This window comes from Bubalus kerabau, chromosome 6, assembly GCF_029407905.1.
Source record: "Bubalus kerabau isolate K-KA32 ecotype Philippines breed swamp buffalo chromosome 6, PCC_UOA_SB_1v2, whole genome shotgun sequence".
NCBI lineage: Eukaryota > Metazoa > Chordata > Mammalia > Artiodactyla > Bovidae > Bubalus > Bubalus kerabau.
Window position 1 is genome coordinate 42,551,916 of NC_073629.1, and position 19,612 is coordinate 42,571,527.

Consider the following 19,612-nt stretch of genomic DNA (forward strand, 5'->3'; position numbering starts at 1 on the left):
GTGATAGTCTTAGATGGCATTTTATTTAAAATAGCTTTTCTTCCAGGCATGGTTAAAATAAACAAACAGGAAATACAATTTCCTAGAACGGCTTAGCAAGGCTTTCTAATTTAGGTAGTGATATACTACAAACACCAGCAGAGCCATAAGAACTTGGTAAAGGCAAAATTGCTGCCTCCCAAATTACCATGCATGGAAAGATCCATTAGGGAATAATGGGATTCAAACCTGTGGGACAGCATCAATGCAGAGTTGATAGAATAGCAGCAATGCACTGTGGTTTTTCTCCCACAAACAGACTTGCATGCCTGGCAGCAGAAGGAAGGCAATGGAAATGAACAATCAATAACATCTGCTAGTTAGTGCCTGTCCCACCCCCACTTCCATCCTATGGAAAGCACAGCCTCAATGCAGGCCTATGGTTTGAAACATTTGACTCTTTTATGACAGGGTAACAATTCCCTCTCCTTATAAGAGGTACTATGGTCAGTTTTTCTTAAAAGATGTCAAAAAGATCAAGGAAAATGGACAACAAAACCAAAATGGTGTTAACTGAAATGAATGTGGAAAAGCAAAATGAATTGGGTAGCCCTTGTGATTTGGAAGTACATATAAATTTAACATCTCTGCATCTACAGAAATTTACAACCTTCCATGGATTTCACCATTTCAAATTGCCTTTCCTAAATCATAAACAGCTCCACAATATAAGAATTATAAGAGGTATATATAACATGAACCCTTGATATAAAGGATAGTGGCTTCTTTTTTATGCTAATAGTACATGCTTTACAAATCCCAAATGAAGGAAAACCCTCTATGTTTCTTTGGCACAGAATCACAGCACACAAAAGGTATCTTCTTGAATAAACAATCCATTTCTGTGTAACTCAAAGTTCTGTACTGCAAATGAAGGCTCTCTAGAGTCCAGACTTTATTTTTTAACTTTGGTCATTAACTTTTTCTCTTACATGTCTGATTAGGTTTAATGAGTTAGCTAAATTAATGAAGTGTGATGTCCCATTAAATATATCAACTGACAACAATTAATTCCTCAGAGCATGCTCTCTGTTGATTGATTATATTTATCAGTGTAGTAGAATTTAAGTGATGTAAATTTCTTAGCAAAAAATAGGAGTTGCAAACTCTGAGAGTTTAATTCAAAGAAAATGATTATTTTCTATCAGTGAAATTTGTTCATCAGTTCAGTTAATGTGCCTGCTGTCAACAAATTAATGAACACTTCACAAAAACAAGTTATCAGTCAATGAAACAGTGTCCTCTCTCATAGAAAGCCTTAGCTAGGAGCCCTTAATTTTGTAGAGTACCTCTATGTATTTGCATTAGATCTAAGTAGTACATCTAGTATATCATTGTGCTACATCTAAATAAGAAGCAGTGTGAAGTTTAGAGGTTTAGAAAGAGAGCCCAGAAATGTAGAGAAAATGTAAGTGCCTTTGAATTTAAGGAAATCCCCAAATCCCTTTATTCATTTTCGGTAATAGCCCTAGTTTTCCCAAAGTGCCTGTCACAGGTACCCTGAAAACTTTCTCACAAATTGCCTCAGTAATAATGGACCGTCACAGACTTCTTATCTGATCCTGATAGAAATAGTACAGGATTTCTCAGGAGATTAAAATCCAGTCAAATCACCACACTGAGTGAAATTAACCAAGCTGGGAAGATCCTAGGTGGAAAAAGAGCAAGATCAGAGCAGATCAGATCAGTCGCTCAGTCGTGTCCAACTCTTTGTGACTCCATGAATCGCAGCTCGCCAGGCCTCCCTGTCCATCACCAACTCCCGGAGTTCACTCAGACTCACGTCCATCGAGTCAGTGATGCCATCCAGCCATCTCATCCTCTGTCGTCCCCTTCTCCTCCTGCCCCAAATCCCTCCCAGCATCAGAGTCTTTTCCAATGAGTCAACTCTTCGCATGAGGTGGCCAAAGTACTGGAGTTTCAGCTTTAGCATCATTCCTTCCAAAGAAATCCCAGGGCTGATCTCCTTCAGAATGGACTGGTTGGATCTCCTTGCAGTCCAAGGGACTCTCAAGAGTCTTCTCCAACACCACACTTCAAAAGCATCAATTCTTCAGCGCTCAGCCTTCTTCACAGTCCAACTCTCACATCCATACATGACCACAGGAAAAACCATAGCCTTGACTAGATGAACCTTTGTTGGCAAAGTAATGTCTCTGCTTTTGAATATGCTATCTAGGTTCGTCATAACTTTCCTTCCAAGGAGTAAGTGTCTTTTAATTTCATGGCTGCAGTCACCATCAAACAACTGTTTAAACATAAATAGCTTGATAATGAGCAATAAGCAAAATGACAAAAGAACTCAAAGTTATCATTTGTAAAATACACCTCTAGTTAGAAAAGTCTAAATAATCCAGATTATTGGAAGCATTACCTTAGATATGGAAAGAAAGTAGTCAGTGGATGCAAGCCTTCACTATGGATGATAATGAGAAAACTCTCATTTCCCTAAATACTTCACAACAGTTCTCTCATGTTGATACATTTGGGAAGACTGAAGAACATTTACCCATATACTCCCTGAATGAACAGAGCAACACAGAGCCCAGTTTGTCCTTGGGACATGGATTTGTAGGGTCTTTGTAAATAACAGAATAATCTTTTTTTGTTCTTATGTATTACTAAAGAGGTGAGTGTCCTTAATAGAAAAAAACTGTGTATTCAATCAAGTAGGTGTTAAATGTTGCAGGCTTATCAAAGAGGCATCCTTCAATCTTGTTCATTTAACCAGTCCATGAATAGAAGCAGCACTTGTTAGCTACAGTTGGCTGTTGTCAATGGTATGCTTTTGGTGGTTTTTTTTGTTTTTGGTTTGTTTTTATGGTGCCTAAACCAGGACATAAAAGCTAATGATTAGTGATGGTCATTTTAAATACTCAAGTAAAATATTCGACAAATGCATTAATTGAATCAAGCCCACCACATCCCTTCCATAACCTTCAAGTTAGTATAAAAAATTTTCATGACTATCAGAGCAAAAAATAATAAACTTACAAAGGTCAAAAGTATACTTTGGCTCTTCTATTTCTTCATGAGGATAATTGTTGACTCCTGACAGTAGATGAAAGCAAAATATTTCCAATTAAAGTAAGTGAGAATCATTAGCTAGGCCAGCCATTGAAACTAATAGGTACTTGCTCATCTGAAGGGCCTGAAGTGTTTAGTGGATTCCTCTTTCATTACCCAAGATGCTTCCCATTGCAGTCTAGTTCATTTCACATCGGCAATTTCTGTAACTGCCATAGCATAGCATTGGGTCGGCACATGGCAAAGGAGAAAAGCAAAGAAGTCCAGTTATACCTATAATACTTTGTTTCTTCCCCTTCTTATTCTCAAAGATTAGATCTATCTACTTGTATTTCCCTTCAATATTTCTCATTTCAGAAAAGCAGAAAGAAGATGACTAAACATGGATTTAAGTATAAAGTATTCTCAGAGACTTCTTTTTTTTTTTTTTTTTTTTTTTTTTTTTTTTTTTTAGAATGTGTTCTTTTTTTTTTTTTTTTTTTTTTTTTTAAATTTTATTTTATTTTTAAACTTTACATAACTGTATTAGATTTGCCAAATATCAAAATGAATCCACCACAGGTATACATGTGTTCCCCATCCTGAACCCTCTTCCCTCCTCCCTCCCCATTCCATCCCTCTGGGTCGTCCCAGTGCACCAGCCCCAAGCATCCAGTATCGTGCATCGAACCTGGACTGGCAACTCATTTCATACATGATATTTTACATGTTTCAATGCCATTCTCCCAAATCTTCCCACCCTCTCCCTCTCCCACAGAGTCCATAAGACTGTTCTATACATCAGTGTCTCAGAGACTTCTTATGAATTAATTATTTTCCTGGTTGCCAACAAAACTGTTTTAACTAAGTAGGATAAATTCTCTGTTTAGGATGGGCATTCATTATTGCACAATTCTTGCTGTCATTTAAATAATTCTATTTCAATGGATCAGGGTTTGGATACTTAAATAAATAATAAGCAAGTAAAATATTATATTGGGCTTCCCTGGTGGCTTAATGGTAAAGAATTACCTGCCAGTGCAGGAAATATGGGTTTAATTCTTGGGTCAGGAAGATCCCCTGGAAGAGGAAAGGGCAACCCACTCCAGTATTCTTGCTTGGGAAATCCCATTGTCAGAGGAGCCTGGCAGGCTACAGTCCATGAGGTTGGACAAAGAGTTGGACTTCACTTAGTGACTAAACAATAAAAGTTTTATTAATCCTTCTTAATTAATCCTTCTTAATATAACCGGCTCCATGTTAGTATTTTCTGTCCAGTCCAAATGTCTTCCAAAGTATAGATTAAAGACCATCTTAAACATCAGAATCACCTGGAGGTAAGGAGCAGATTATTAGAAACACAGATTCCTGGGCCAACACTGACTGAATCAGAATGTCTTGGAGAGGACCAAGGAATTTGCATTGTTACTAAACATCCCTAGTCATTCTTAGGCTGAGGATTCACTGTTGTATCAATCTGAGATTCACTGTCATATCAATAAAACTTTACTTTCTCTCTTAAAAAAAAAAACTCTTTATGAACTATCACCACAAAGGAGGGAACAGATGATAAAAACATTTCATAAAATTAAAAATGTACAAAAGAGGTTAGTTGAATAAAATATGCTGAGTTCCTACAATTTCACTCTGTATCTTGTATTTACTCTCAAGTGTAGCATTCACCACAATGTTTTATACCAAAATATATTTGATATATCAATTTTCATCATGAGAAACGCTGGCCTGGAAGAAGCACAAGCTGGAATCAAGATTGCAGGGAGAAATATCAATAACCTCCGATATGCAGATGACACCACCCTTATGGCAGAAAGTGCAGAGGAACTAAAGAGCCTCTTGATGAAAGTGAAAGAGGAGAGTGAAAAAGTTGGCTTAAAGCTCAATATTCAGAAAACTAAGATCATGGCATCTGGTCCCACCACTTCACAGGAAATAGATGGGGAAACAGTGGAAACAGTGTCAGACTTTATCTTTTTGGGCTCCTAAATCACTGCAGATGGTGATTGCAGCCATGAAATTAAAAGACACTTACTCCTTGGAAGGAAAGCTATGACCAACCTAGATAGCATATTCAAAAGCAGAGACATTACTTTGCCAACAAAGGTCCGTCTAGTCAAGGCTATGGTTTTTCCAGTGGTCATGTATGGATGTGAGAGTTGGACTGTGAAGAAGGCTGAGCGCCGAAGAATTGATGCTTTTGAACTGTGGTGTTGGAGAAGACTCTTGAGAGTCCCTTGGACTGCAAGGAGATCCAACCAGTCCATGCTAAAGGAGATCAGCCCTGGGATTTCTTTGGAAGGAATGATGCTAAAGCTGAAACTCCAGTATTTTGGCCACCTCATGAGAAGAGGTGACTCATTGGAAAAGACTCTGATGCTGGGAGGGATTTGGGGCAGGAGGAGAAGGGGACGACAGAGGATGAGATGGCTGGATGGCATCACCAACTCGATGGACATGAGTTTGAGTGAACTTCGGGAGTTGGTGATGGACAGGGAGGCCTGGCGTTCTGTAATTCATGGGGTCACAAAGAGTTGGACACGACTGAGCAACTGAACTGAACTGAACTGAACTGATCAGTGTCTTACTTTATTTTCTTAGTCTCAAGAACACTGTTAATTATACTACTGAAATGAAGGAATAAAAGAATAAACATTGTGTCTATTAAGTAAGATTATTCAGATATATGAGTTAGAGAAGCTCCACTTAAAGTTGCCTGAAGAGTAACACATTATATTTTATTCCATCTAAGATGCCACTGATTATAAGACACACTATTATTTTATATACTACCAAGTAAAAAACTCCAGAAAATAAATGGGATATCATCACTGATTGTAAGATACAACCCAATTTTAAGGATAATAAAAACGTGAAAAAGTGTGTGTCTTAGTATCAGTAAAATAGGGGACTTACTATATGGCATCCAGAAAGAGTAAACACACTGCCACAGAAAGTGGTTTTCTTAATAATGTGTATGTGTTTAGTCGCTTCGAGACGAGACATAAATACAGCCATCTCAGCAGGTGCCCAGGAGAATCAACACTGTGCTGTGCTAAGTCACTTCACCATATCCAGTTCTTTAAGACCCTATGGACTGTAGCCCACCAGGCTCCAGTGTCCATGGGATTCTCCAGGCAAGAATACTGGAGTGGGGTTGCCATGCCCTCCTCCAAGGGATCTTCCCAACCCAGGGACTGAACCTGCATCTCATGTCTCCTGCATTGGTTGGTGGGTTCTTTACCAGTAGTGCCCCTGGGAAGCCCTTTCTTAATGATATCATCCACTTATTCCTGACTCACCAAATTACCATGTAAAGCAAGTAGGGTTCATACTTCATTTCAGGAATTAGTCTGAGAACTTCTACAGAAAGACAGTTTTCCCACTGAACACTGTCCAAAGCACATGCAACTCACTGTAAAATACGAGTCTCAGCAGACCCTAGTAAACGGATCATTCAAATAGGTTGCTTGTCTTTTCACCTAGTGTGCATTTGTTTAGGCCACAGAGCTCTGCAATAAGAGACTTAAATTGTATTCAGTGCTTAAATGGGAGTAATAAAAATAAGTGGGTGGGCCAGGGATTGAAGCCATGTATTTAAATGAATTTTAAACCTAATTAGGTGACTAATTGTGCATCAGAACTTAGTTGATGTGCAACATGTCATGCCTGGTTAATGATGATTTATTCTAAAATTCTTCATTCAGATTGCTTTGTTCTCCATTTTCAATGAGTCAAATCACTAAAAGACAGCCTTAATTTTGAGAATGTTCTCCTTCTTAATCATTCTCTGTCTATTAAATTTGCAGAAATTTAGAGACATAATAAAATAGAATGCAATATTACAAAATGAAAAGTAAGAAAATTTGCTATTCAAAGTCTCCCTAAAGCATTACATGTAGTATAGAATTGAAGCAGTAAATTCCAGGCCATATTTGCCAAGCACAAAGTACTACATTGGTAATAATCAATATTTCAAAACAAAAGGAGAATTGTGTAGGTAAAGCTTCTTGCAGGCCTACATAGCATGGCAGTAAATAAACTCTCCCACTTTCCTAAATGAATTTTTGGGAGCAAAGACAATGAAAAATTAAACCAAACACATTTTACTCAGCTAGCCCAACAAAGAGATGGAATTGTGGTATCAAAGAAATAAAAAACAGAAAATCTTTTAGAACTTTGACATGAATCAGACCTGGTAGACAGAGCTTAGGATCTTGGTCTCCTTATTTGCCTTCCTTCCTAAAATTCTGACCTTCCTGGGATGCAGCAGGTAGAAGGGAGGTGGGGGGTGAGGTGGGGGGAGAGATGTCTAACACAGGATTCGGAGAGGAACCTCCTCTCTGTGCATTCAGGAAATTAGGAAAATCTCTTCTCGCTCTTATTCTCCATTATGCTCTCCTCACTTTTTCACTGGCCCCTTGTATCACACTGCTCCTTTTCTTTACCAGCCTCTCTGCCATCTCCAACCAGTATTCTGCATTCACAAAAGAAGTGTGCAATTTTAGGCAGAAAACTGGATATTGCATCTTTATTCCAGCCTTACCCCTGACCTCATTCGGTGACCTTAGGCAAGCTCAGTCCTTCTCCGGTCCCCACATTTCTGATCTGTACAATGAATATAATATCTATGGCAAGAGTTATCATAAACATTAAAGAAAATAATGTATGTGGACACCTCATTTCATGCCTGGCATATATAGAATATATATACAGAGATAGATAGATAGATAGATATAGATATAGATATATATCTTAGCCTGGCGGGCTATAGTCTGTAGGGTTGCAAAGAGTCAGAGAAGACTAAAGCAACTTAGCATGCCAACAAATATGTCTTGAAAGCTTGCTCTGAGCCACTTAGCCTGGATTGGTATACAGGTGAGCTAAAGATAGAACAGTGAACCAGAGAGACTTGGTCCCCCTTTCAGAGCTGAAGTCTAATGATGGGACAGAGAACTATACAATCATAATAAATCATACTAGTGCTCTAAAAATGGAATTACAGGGAGCTTTGTGAGGCATCTCTACTAGTTTAGCAGGTGGCAGAAAAAAAATTACTAAAAGATACGTAAGAATTAGTCAGGCCACCTAGTGGGGAAGATTGTTAAAGGCAGAGAAAGCAGTTGAGTGAAGACTGTGTTTATTTCAGAAAATGAAAGATGTGTTTTATGGGATTGACAGTTTGTGTGCAAGAATATGTGTGTGCTCAGATGCATCCAACTCTTTACGACCTCATGAACTATAGCCCGCCAGGCCCCTCTGGCCTTAGGGTTTCCCAGGCAAGAATACTGGAGTGGGTTGCCATTTCCTTCTCCAGGGGATCTTCCCAACCCAGGGATTGAACCGGGACCTCTTACCTCTCCTGCATTGGCAGGCAGACTCTTTACTACCAGCAACACCTGGGAAGCCCAAGAAGAAAGAGCCCAAAAGGAGAAATAAAGACCTCTGGAGGAGTTTCAACTTTGTTGGAAGAGCAATAGAAACACATAAAATACCTTTAAATCAAAGAAGGGTATAATCAGAATCAAACTCAAGAATGATCACTTTGCTTTAGTTTGAAAACTGGTTTGCAGTGGCGCAAGACAGAAGGTAAAGATTCCTGCTTGAAGAGTGATGTCATTCCAGAAAGGAGTGAATGCACACATGACCTGGGGCAGAAACAATGAGGGATAACTGAAGATAGATATGTGAAAATGACTGCAGATATAATAAAAAGATAGCTGGTAATTTACTTGGACGTATGTGAAAGAAGGTGGTGGGGAGAGGCAGGGAAGAAGTAAGGAGTGGTAAAATTGAGAAGGCAAGGAGTTAGGTTTCAACAACTGCCTGAATGGTAGGGCCTTTCACTGGGAAACCAGAGAAGGAAAGAAGGAGGAGTTAGCTCAGTTTTAGATATTCTTAGCGTTCCTGGAATTCTTAGACTACCACTCAGGAAGCAGGTGAGTTCACCATGAGGACATGACCTATTGGTAACTGGCTGGCAGTTGCATATATGGGTGCAGTGTTTAGGAGAGAGTTTTTGAAATGTGTCAACATTATTTTTTAAATGTGTTTTATTTATCAGCTCATTCTAGATGTTTGCCTAACATCATTTTTTGAATCTAGCAGAGCACATATTTTCTCAGGTCATTGGGGTCAAAAACTGTCCAAACACTGCAGCGTAAGGGCAACGAGGAAAGTTTCTAAGTGTTTATCAGCTCTGTTCTCAAGAGACCTATAATTTTTCCGAGGGATGGATTTCCTGATCTTGGTATGCAAAGACAGTAAACTACATTTGTTGCATAAAAAATTGATTTTTCTCAATGTACACTATACATCTGCCATTTTCTCAAAACATTTCTCCATGTCAGTAAATCTAAAAAGGCTGCTACAGCAGATTGCCTCAGCTAACATGTAGCAGGCTTTCATCAAATGCGGTCTGAGGGGAAGAAATGAAAAGCGGAGGCTTTCTGTGCTGAGGTGCTGAGAGAACAAGCCGGGTTCTTGGTATTCTGTGAGAGAAACAAGTTTGCAGCATAATGAGCTTGAGGAAATATTCTGCAAAGAGCTCTTGCGCAAATTGAACAACATAAAAGAGTGCACGCTGATTAGTGCAGGATTGCAAACAGAACTGGAGCTTTCCTTATTCATTTTCTACTCTGGAAAGCTCTGCTGGGCACTTTATAACCATGGACAATTTATTTGCCAATTGCATCATGGGCTTAAGAAAACATTTTTTATAAACATCTCAGGAACAGATTATTTCCCCTGATGTTTGTCCTATGCTTTTGGGTTTAATCAATGCTCTGCTGTTAAAATGCATTTTCTTGCTTCAGTCGATGAGTAGCACTTACATTTAAAACAGGCCTATTTTTCCCTTCTAAGTAAATGATGATGCTATGTTTCAGATGCTCACTAATGATGAAGAGCAACAAAAATACTCCAAATCCAAAAATCATTTCATCTTTCTTCCCATTTGCATTTGATCTCTGGATTTTGCTGCATTCTTTCTGACATTCCCACCATCCACCTTGGGAACCATTTCTTTGTACAAATCAAGGGTGCATAGTTCATTGGCCATCATCTGAAGTCTATCTGTATACAATAAGTAAGGATCATTATTTCTCTGACAAATACAACTTAACCTTATCTCTACCCTCTACCCTCACTACCCTAAAATATACTTTTGCTGGACAACTTCTGGCAAAAATGATGGGTCAGCATATGTAGAAAATTACAAACTAGTCTTCTTCATACCACTAAAACTCCATGTTGCACTGTGCTCCAAATGTGTCTTAACTTAATCTCCTCCTTTCCTCAGAACACAGTTATATGGGTCACTAGAAAAGTGTGTAATTTCAACTCATGTTGAGCACAGAGAATGGGAATTTTAAAATATAATAATACTGATACGTCAGTCACAATAATAATAATGGCTACTGGTTATTGATGATGTAGAACTTTGCCAAGTTCTTGACTAAGAGGTTAACATAATTTTAAAAAGTTTTTTTAACTCCACAGAAATTCAAGGGAGATAGATATTTGTTTTAATCAAATATTCATTTTGCCCCATTGGGGAGGGAGCTGGCTGAGCACATAACACTCAACACTTGATGGATGAGATTGATTATTATCACAAATATTCACAGCCTAGGGGAGGAGGATACCGCATGCCATAGAAGACCACATGGGCTGCACTCAGAGTGAACCAGGGCACTGGGAGGCAGGCTTTGTGGTATTCAAGAGGGTGAGGCACACCCTGGTTCTGATGGGAGGGTGTCGCTGGCTTCTTTGAATAATCCCGCAGACTGACTGGAAACTAAATCCACAGGGATGAGCAGAAGTGGCACTTGGTAACCCACTTCAGTATTTTTGCCTGGAAAACCCCCATGGACAGAGGAGCCTGGTGGGCTACAGTCTATGGGAACGCAAAGAGTTGGACACAACTGAGTGACCAAGCACAGACGCTGCTTAGGAATTGCAGTAGGCAGAATAATGGCCCCCAAGAAATGTCTATGTCCTAATTTCTGGAACCTATGAATATGTTACCCTTTAAGACAAAAAGGACTTTGAAGATCTGATTAACTTAAGTATCTGTAGTGCTTAGTCATTCGGTTGTGCCTGACTCTTTGTGACCCTTTGGACCACAGACTGCCAGGTTCTTCTGTCCATAGGATTTTCCAGGCAAGAAAACTGGAGTTGCCATTTCCTTCTCCAGGGGAATCTTCCTGACTCAGGGATCAAAACTGTGTCTCCTGTGTCTCCTGCACTGCAGGCAGATTCTTTACCTGCTGAGCCACTGAGGAAGCCCATAGATGAGATTATCCCAGACTACTCAAGTGGGCCTAATGCCATCACATAAGGGTCCTTACAAGTGAAAGAGGGAGGTAGGAGAGTCAGAGAAGGAATGTGATGACAGAAACAGAGGTCAAAGCCATGAAATTTCTGGCTTGAAGACATGAGCCAAGGAAGTTGTGCAGCCTCTAGTAGCTGGAAAAGGCAAAGCAACAGATGCTTCCCTAGAGCCTCCAGGAGAAACCAGCCTTTCCAACACCTTGACTTTAGCTTGAGACCCATTTCAGATTTTTGACCTCCAGAACTGTAAGATAATACACTCATGTTGTTTTCAAACCTCTCAGATTGTAGTAATTTGTTATAACAACCGCAGGACATTAATACAGGCATACTAACCATCAACACTTATTTTAAACTTTTGTTCTCTTTCCACATTGCCAATTTCCTCCTAGGAGATGTTGATAGCCATGAACACTAACCTCTGCTCCTGTGGTCTCTCGTATGTGTTTTCAGTATCTATGTCTACCCAACTTCTCCAAATTCTACCTCAACTCCAGCATACTATTTCACTTTATTACTTCCTCAATTCACCTCTTATTCTCTTCTCAAGGATTCTCATTCCCATTTTATTTCTGCTTCCTACTTCCTTTAATGTGAGGCTTTCATCTTTCAACATTTATTTCACTGATTCCTTCATGCTCTATTCTTCTTCTATCCACTTATGTGTTTCTTCTCTCTCTCTGATCTGCTAACACTCTGTTATGCAGCTAAGAACTTGGCTTAAATGTATTTCTCTGTAAGTCTTTCTTATTCCTCAGACAAGGTAAGTACCTCTTGCTTTACAATCATATCACCATTTCTATAGAGTTGTAATTTACTGAATCAGATCAGATCAGATCAGTCGCTCAGTCGTGTCCGACTCTTTGCGACCCCATGAATCGCAGCACGCCAGGCCTCCCTGTCCATCACCAACTCCCGGAGTTCACTCAGACTCATGTCCATCAAGTCAGTGATGCCATCCAGCCATCTCATTCTCTGTCGTCACCTTCTCCTCTTGCCCCCAATCCCTCCCAGCATCAGAGTCTTTTCCAATGAGTCAACTCTTCGCATGAGATGGCCGAAGTACTGGAGTTTCAGCTTTAGCATCATTCCTTCCAAAGAAATCCCAGGGCGGATCTCCTTTAAAATGGACTGGTTGGATCTCCTTGCAGTCCAAGGGACTCTCAAGAGTCTTCTCCAACACCACAGTTCAAAAGTATCAATTCTTCAGCGCTCAGCCTTCTTCACAGTCCAACTCTCACATCCATACATGACCACAGGAAAAACCATAGCCTTGACTAGTCAGACCTTTGTTGGCAAAGTAATGTCTCTGCTTTTGAATATGCTATCTAGGTTGGTCATAACTTTCCTTCCAAGGAGCAAGGATCTTTTAATTTCATGGCTGCAGTCACCATCTGCAGTGATTTTGGAGCCCAGAAAAATAAAGTCTGACACTGTTTCCACTGTTTCCCCTAGCTTTCCCTTAAGTTCTGTCTTTCCCACTGAACACTATCTTTGTTCAAAAATGGTTCGGGCCTTGTTTATAACTATATCTCTAACATTGGGCCAAGAGTTGACTCATTGGAAAAGACTCTGATGCTGGGAGGGATTGGGGGCAGGAGGAGAAGGGGACGACAGAGGATGAGATGGCTAGATGGCATCATTGACTTGATGAATGTGAGTCTCAGTGAACTCCGGGAGTTGGTGATGGACAGGGAGGCCTGGCATGCTGCAATTCATGGGGTCGCAAAGAGTTGGACATGACTGAGCAACTGATCTGATCTGATCTGGTACACAGTATGTGTTCAATAGTTTTTGAATGAAGGACCCAATAAATATATTAATTATAATAAATAGCAGTCTCATTGGTAATTTCTATAACTCAGAAGACACTACAAGCATCCTTTATTCTAAAACTATAATTCAGATCTTACTGAATCCAAGACTGATTTCCATCAGGCCAGCTTCATGCATGCACACCCTAAGAAGTGACACAGGGCAGGTTTCTACATTCAGGAAGACCTCACACCCAATTTAATGCTCTACTTTTATTATTTTGAAATTCTTAACAATTATTGATCAAGGAATCCTATGTCTACATTTTGCACTGGAATCCACAAATGATGTAGCCAGTCCTGTTTCCCATGGGTGGATTCATTCCACAATAGCTTTTAAGATTCTATGTCAAGCACTATTTGTGGGGATGCTAAATATGAATATTATGATGTCTTTACAGATGATATAGATATTCAAACAAATACTTACAAATAATTACAAAATAATATGGCAAAGTCTATAATGGAGGCAAATGAAAAGGATTATCAGAACCCTAAGGGAGAAGTTAAAGATTCTCCTGAGAGCACAGAGGAAGGCTTCTCAGAAGAGATCACAATTGAATTGAACCCTCAGAATGAATAGGAATTCTCCAATGAAAAACTCATCACACATATAGTGACTAAAACTCCTTACTAGGTAGACAAGAAATGGCAGGATAAGGCTGTCACCATCTACTTTCCAAGGTCGGGGGTATCCAATTTGCAATCACTCCCCAAGAACAAATCCAAGGGTGCTTCTCCATAACAACCCAGTTAGGAAGTAAACAGAACACATACTTCTCTGAAGTTTACAAAGTTCTGGACAGGTGGGATTGGGAGAGGATGATGAACAGCAGGCACAGAGCACAAGGGATCTGCTAGAATTACCTGACAGGGACAGAGCAGAAGGCTCAGGCCATAAAACAGTCTATTTGGTACAGCTTTCTAAGTACCCAGAGTATTGTAGCCAGGGCACTCATGCAGGTCCTCCTGCAGTCTGGGAAACTTCTTCAGGGTAAGCCTGTTGATTCTTTGGCACCCCTGATAACTCTTTCACTTTCTTTCTCTTTTCTCTCGTACTCTTAATCTTATATTAATCCTTCCCTCTAAAACCGTTTCCAGTGTTTTTAAAAGGGAGGTCCTCCCTCTCTTAAATCTTTGTGTGTTTTTTTTTACATTATTCTTTAATGGCATATTAAGCCCTAAGCCCAAATATTAACACTTAAATAAACAATTATTTATTTGAGAGGACAGAGGGTTTGATATTTAAACCATCCCAGGAGATGAAGAATAATATTTGTGTCCCATCTTCCTGCTATAGAAGAAAACTAAAGAGTTAACTCTCCATCTGAGAGTCTGTGGTTGGTTCATGGAGCACAAGGTGGAGATTTCAGCTTGGAATCTTTGGGGCAGGTCCTAAGAGTTTCTGATGGGACCATTTAGCATCAGTGAATTTTTAAAATTAAGATGGAAACTTTGGCTTCCCCTTCTCTTAACTCTTCCTTTTTCCAAAAGAACAGCCTAAATATGATCTGGTCATCTCTTATAGATCTAGAAGTTATTGCTCTGGAGTCTGGGCTGTCCATTTCTTCTGTTCAGAGATTCACCTCAGGGGGGAATGGCAATGCCTAGACTTTGCTCAGAGATATGTATATAAATTTGTGATTCTAAGGAACTATAACAAGCTGGATCACTGTCAGGACTTTCCATTTCTAAGCCAAATGTCATCTCCTTATTGGAGCATGGAAAGAAGCCCTGTTTCGGCTGTCAGAGAACTGGAAGGATGCCTGTACCCAGATAGCACACTGGTGGGTATTTTTTCCAATATTGAAATCTCCAACTTTTAACTCATTTTGATATCAATGTTATACTGGTCTACAGAACAATTTGGTGAGTGCTCCTTTTTTTCTATTCTCTAGAAGAGATTATGGAAGATTGATTCCATTTCTTTCTAAATTATACATGGGTCAGAAGATACGTTATTTGAAAATGCCAATTCTTTCCCAATTTATCTAAAGATTTAGTGGAATCTCAGTTATAAATCCTAACAGTTTGTGTGGTGTGTGTGTGTGTGTGTGTGCGCGCGTGCATGTGCAAATTGACAGGCTGATTGTTAAATTTGTATAAAAATTATAAGGCCAAGAATACCCAGGGAAATCTTCAACAAGAAAGCTAGGGACTTATATTGCCAAGTATCAGGATTTATTTTAAAACTATAATAATTAAGACAGTGTATTACTGACGCAAGAGTAGAAAAATTAATCAACAGTACAAACAGAAGATCCTATGACCAGTCCCATACATACAGATTGTATCAGCTTGTACTCAGGAAACAGAGAAGGCAATGGCACCCCACTCTAGTACTCTTGCATGGAGAATCCCATGGATGGAGGAGCCTGGTAGGCTGCAGTCCATGGGGTCGCTAAGAGTCGGACACGACTGAGTGATTTCACTTTCACTTTTCACTTTCATGCAGTGGAGAAGGAAATGGCAACCCACTCCAGTGTTCTTGCCTGGAGAATCCCAGGGATGGGGGAGCCTGGTGGGCTGCCATCTACGGGATCGCACAGAGTCAGACACGACTGAAGCGACTTACAGCAGCAGCAGTACTCAGGAAAAGATCTCTCATTACATGCTTCTAACATCTATGACTTCTGATCCCAAGGGGAGTTGGAGAATTGGAGAAGTCATTAACCAATCTTCAATGGCATAGGAGGAAAAGTCAGTTTTCTGAGATAAAAATCTAAGCAAGAAACCCAAGGATGGAGACCATGGGGAATAAAATAGTGGAAGGTCTATAGAAAACTGGTGCCTCCATATCTTGCCACTTCTGTGGGTGCACTGCCTAACACCTGGTGGTGGCCTAAGGCTGCTGTTGCCAAGCAAGGGTAGCAGTCAGGAAGAAAAGCTAAACATGGAAATAGAAAAGACGAAAGCCATTAACACAACCCGCCAGCACCCTTGTGTCTTTCCATGGCCATATCTAAGAAGACTTCCAAGAACAATGATAACTTCCTCATTTTCTCCTTCTAAATCTTGCGTATGTTCCTTTATTAGCCAGCTCTAGTGGAAGCCATTCAGGGAAGAAGATTTGGGAAAAGTGGTTCTCATCGCACCAAGTTAATACAGAAGAATTCAACACATACAGTCACCTGCTTGATGACAAATGTAACACTGAAGTACAATGCAGAAAGAATAATCTTTTCAATATATATTTCTGGATCAATTCAATATCCTTAAGAGAAAAAAATAAATCTTGATACTAGCTCACACCTTAAACAAAAATCAGTATCAGGTGGACTACAGTTCTAAATGTTAAAGATAAACAAAAATTTAACAGGAAACACAGACCAATATCTTCATAACCTTGAAGTATGTAGAAATTTCTTAAACAAGGCAAAAATAACATTAATTGCAAAAGGTAAAAATTTGATCAAGTTAACTATATTAAAATTAATAATAATTGTCCATCAAAATACTCTACTAAAAGAGTGAAAAGATAAATCATAGAATGGGAAAAGGTATATGCAATATATGTGTTAGGAACTCATATGCAGAATATTTCAAAAATCCCTATGAATAAACAAATAATAAGCAACTATGCATATAACCCATCAGAAAATTGGGCCAGCTTTGTGTACAGAGACATTATAAAGGAGCATATCCAAATGGCCAGTGTATTACTTCTCTGTTTGCTTTGCATGCTTAGTCATGTCCTGCTCTTTGTGATCCCATGTGCTGTAGCCTGTCAGGTTCCTCAGTCTGTGGGATTCTCCAGGCAAGAGTACTGGAGTGGGTTGCCATTCCCTCCTCCACAGGCTCTTCCCACCCAGGGATCGAACCCGCATCTTCTGAGTCTCCTGCATTGGCAGGTGGATTCTTTACCACTGTGCCACTTGGGAAATCCTATTAATTATCTCTTGCCATATAACAAATTACCCAAAAACTTAATGACAGAAAACAACATACATTTTATATTATACATTTATGCCACATACATTTATTATTATTGTGGATCAAGAAGCTGTGTACTGTGTTGGGTCTTCTAACTCTTAGTCTCTCACACAATTGTAGTCATTTTAAATAAAAGTCAACTGAAGGTGAAATCTGCTTCCAAGCTCACCCCGGTGGTTGTTGGCAGCATTCATTTCCTAGTTGGCTGTTGGACTGAAGCCTTGAGTCTCTTAATTCTTACTCAGGAAGCCTCTCCATAGTGCAGGGCACAACATAGCTGGCTTCATTGGAGGAAGCAAGCAAAGTGGCAAGAATGCCAGCAAAGCATTCAAACTCACAGTCATTACAACCTAATCTCAGATGTAGCATTCTGTCATTTTTGTCATATTCTATACATTAAAAGCAAGTCACTGGGTCCAACATACTCACACGAGGCGGGTGGTAGACTACATAAAAGCATGAGAATCAAGACAGCTAGCACTCTTGAACACTGCTGATGGAAGTATACATTTTTATAACCATCTTGGAAACTACTTTGGTAGCACTTATTAAAGTTGAATATATGCATAATGTCTGACCCAGCATTTCCATGTGTTTGCAGATGACCAAAAAAAAAAAAAAAGTATGCTTGTGTTCATTCAAAAAACATAAAAATCAGACTTCCCTGATGGTCCAGCAGCTAAAACTCTACACCACCAATGCAGGGAGCCCAGATTCGATCCCTGGTCAGGCAACTAGAACTCACATGCCACAACTATGAGTTCCCATGTAACAGCTAAACAGATCCCTCATGCTATAATGCAGACCCTGTGTGTCGCAACTAAGAGTGCAGTCAAACAAACAAATATTAAAAACAAAACAAAGAAGTGTAAAAAAAAAAGTTCAAAACAACACTGTCCATGACAGCCAAACCAATTTAAATGTCAGTTATTACTAAAATGCTTAGTGTCATATTTTTACAGTGAAAGTTGGTACAATGAAGAGTAAATTACAACTATATCTAACAATAAGGATAAATCTATCAACTATGAGTTGAATAAAGTAAGTTAGATAATCAAGAGACTCTACCACACAATTTCATTTGTATAAAGTTCAAGTCAAACTAATCTATGGTGTTAAAAGTAGAGGAGATTACTCTTAGAGCAATGATTGCAAGGGAACATAAGGGGGCTTCTGTGATTTTACTCAAAAACTTTCTGTAACTTCCCATCTCATTCAGAACTCATTGAACAACAAGAGCCTATATAATTTGTACTCCACTGTTTTGTCTTCATTTACTATTTTTCTCACTCACTGCTCCAGGTTCCTTGAGCTCCCCAATCATACATCTACTTCAAGGCATTGTCTCTTATTGTTGTTTCACCTGCAAACTTCCTCCCCCAGATTTTGAAATGCGTCTCATTCTCACCTTTTTCAGGCTTTGTTCAAATGCAACCACATCAGAGAGGACTTCCCTAACTACTCTAGGTAAGTTTAGTGTAGGTAAGCTGAAACTCTAATGCTTTGGTCACCTGATGGGAACAGCCAACTCTTTGGAAAAGTCCCTGATGCCGGGAAAGTTTGAGGGCAGAAGAAGAGGGCATCAGAGGATGAGACGGCTGGATGGCATCACTGATGCAATGGATATGAACTTGAGCAAACTTCTAGACATGGTAGGGGACAGGGAGGCCTGGTGTGCTGAAGTCCATGGGGTCACAAAGAATTGGACATGACTGGGTGACTGAACAACAACAAGTTTGTCTTTGTTTCATTTTTTTTTCCATGCAGTTATCAAACTGGTATGTAACACATTTATTCATCTAATATCTGCCCTTCTCCACTATACTAGAGGGCAAACTCTGTGAACAAGCATTTTGGGAGACTTTTATTGCCATTTCCATAGAATCTCTATAGGAGGGCATGGAAACCCCTTCCAGTATTCTTGCCTGAAGAATCCTGTGTACAGAGAAGCCTGGCAAGCTACAGTCCCTGGGATCGCAAAGAGTCAGACATGACTGAGCAGCTGAACACACACACACACACACACACACGCCACAGAATCTAGTACAGTGCCTTACATGTAGTAGCCACTCTTTAATTACTTGCTAAATGAATAAAGAGGAGAGGAAGCCCCACAAGGAGATGAGGGATCATAGAAACTGAGCCAAGATGAGTTACAGACAGGCACCAGGGGAAATCACATGCCATAGAGAAGCTACACATTAGGTTTAGTAAAAAGACAAGAATCAGTGTTCCATGTATAATACCTTAAGATCAAGAGGCCTGGAGAAGGTAATAGTCACTTGATGTAGGACTCATATCACATGAGTCCATTCTGAGAAAGATGAGACCAAGAACCAATATCAACACTTTAGGGTGGGAGTAGCTCTCCCTGTAAGAAGTAAGTCTGAGTCTTGCTTCTATCGAGGTAGTCTTAGACTACAGAAGATACTACCAAGGCTTCCTGAGTGCTTTTTATGTCAACAGAGTTC

At 39.6% G+C, this 19,612-nt stretch overlaps 1 long non-coding RNA gene across 1 annotated transcript in view; it reads right to left on the bottom strand.

The window, feature by feature from the left end:
• Positions 1–7,247: 7,247 nt before the first annotated feature.
• Positions 7,248–19,612, bottom strand: part of LOC129656123 (uncharacterized) — a 52,457-nt gene continuing 40,092 nt past the window's right edge. Inside the window, exon 4 of the long non-coding RNA XR_008716206.1 lies at positions 7,248–7,537. This is a non-coding gene — a long non-coding RNA (uncharacterized LOC129656123). The remainder of the gene's footprint in view (positions 7,538–19,612) is intronic.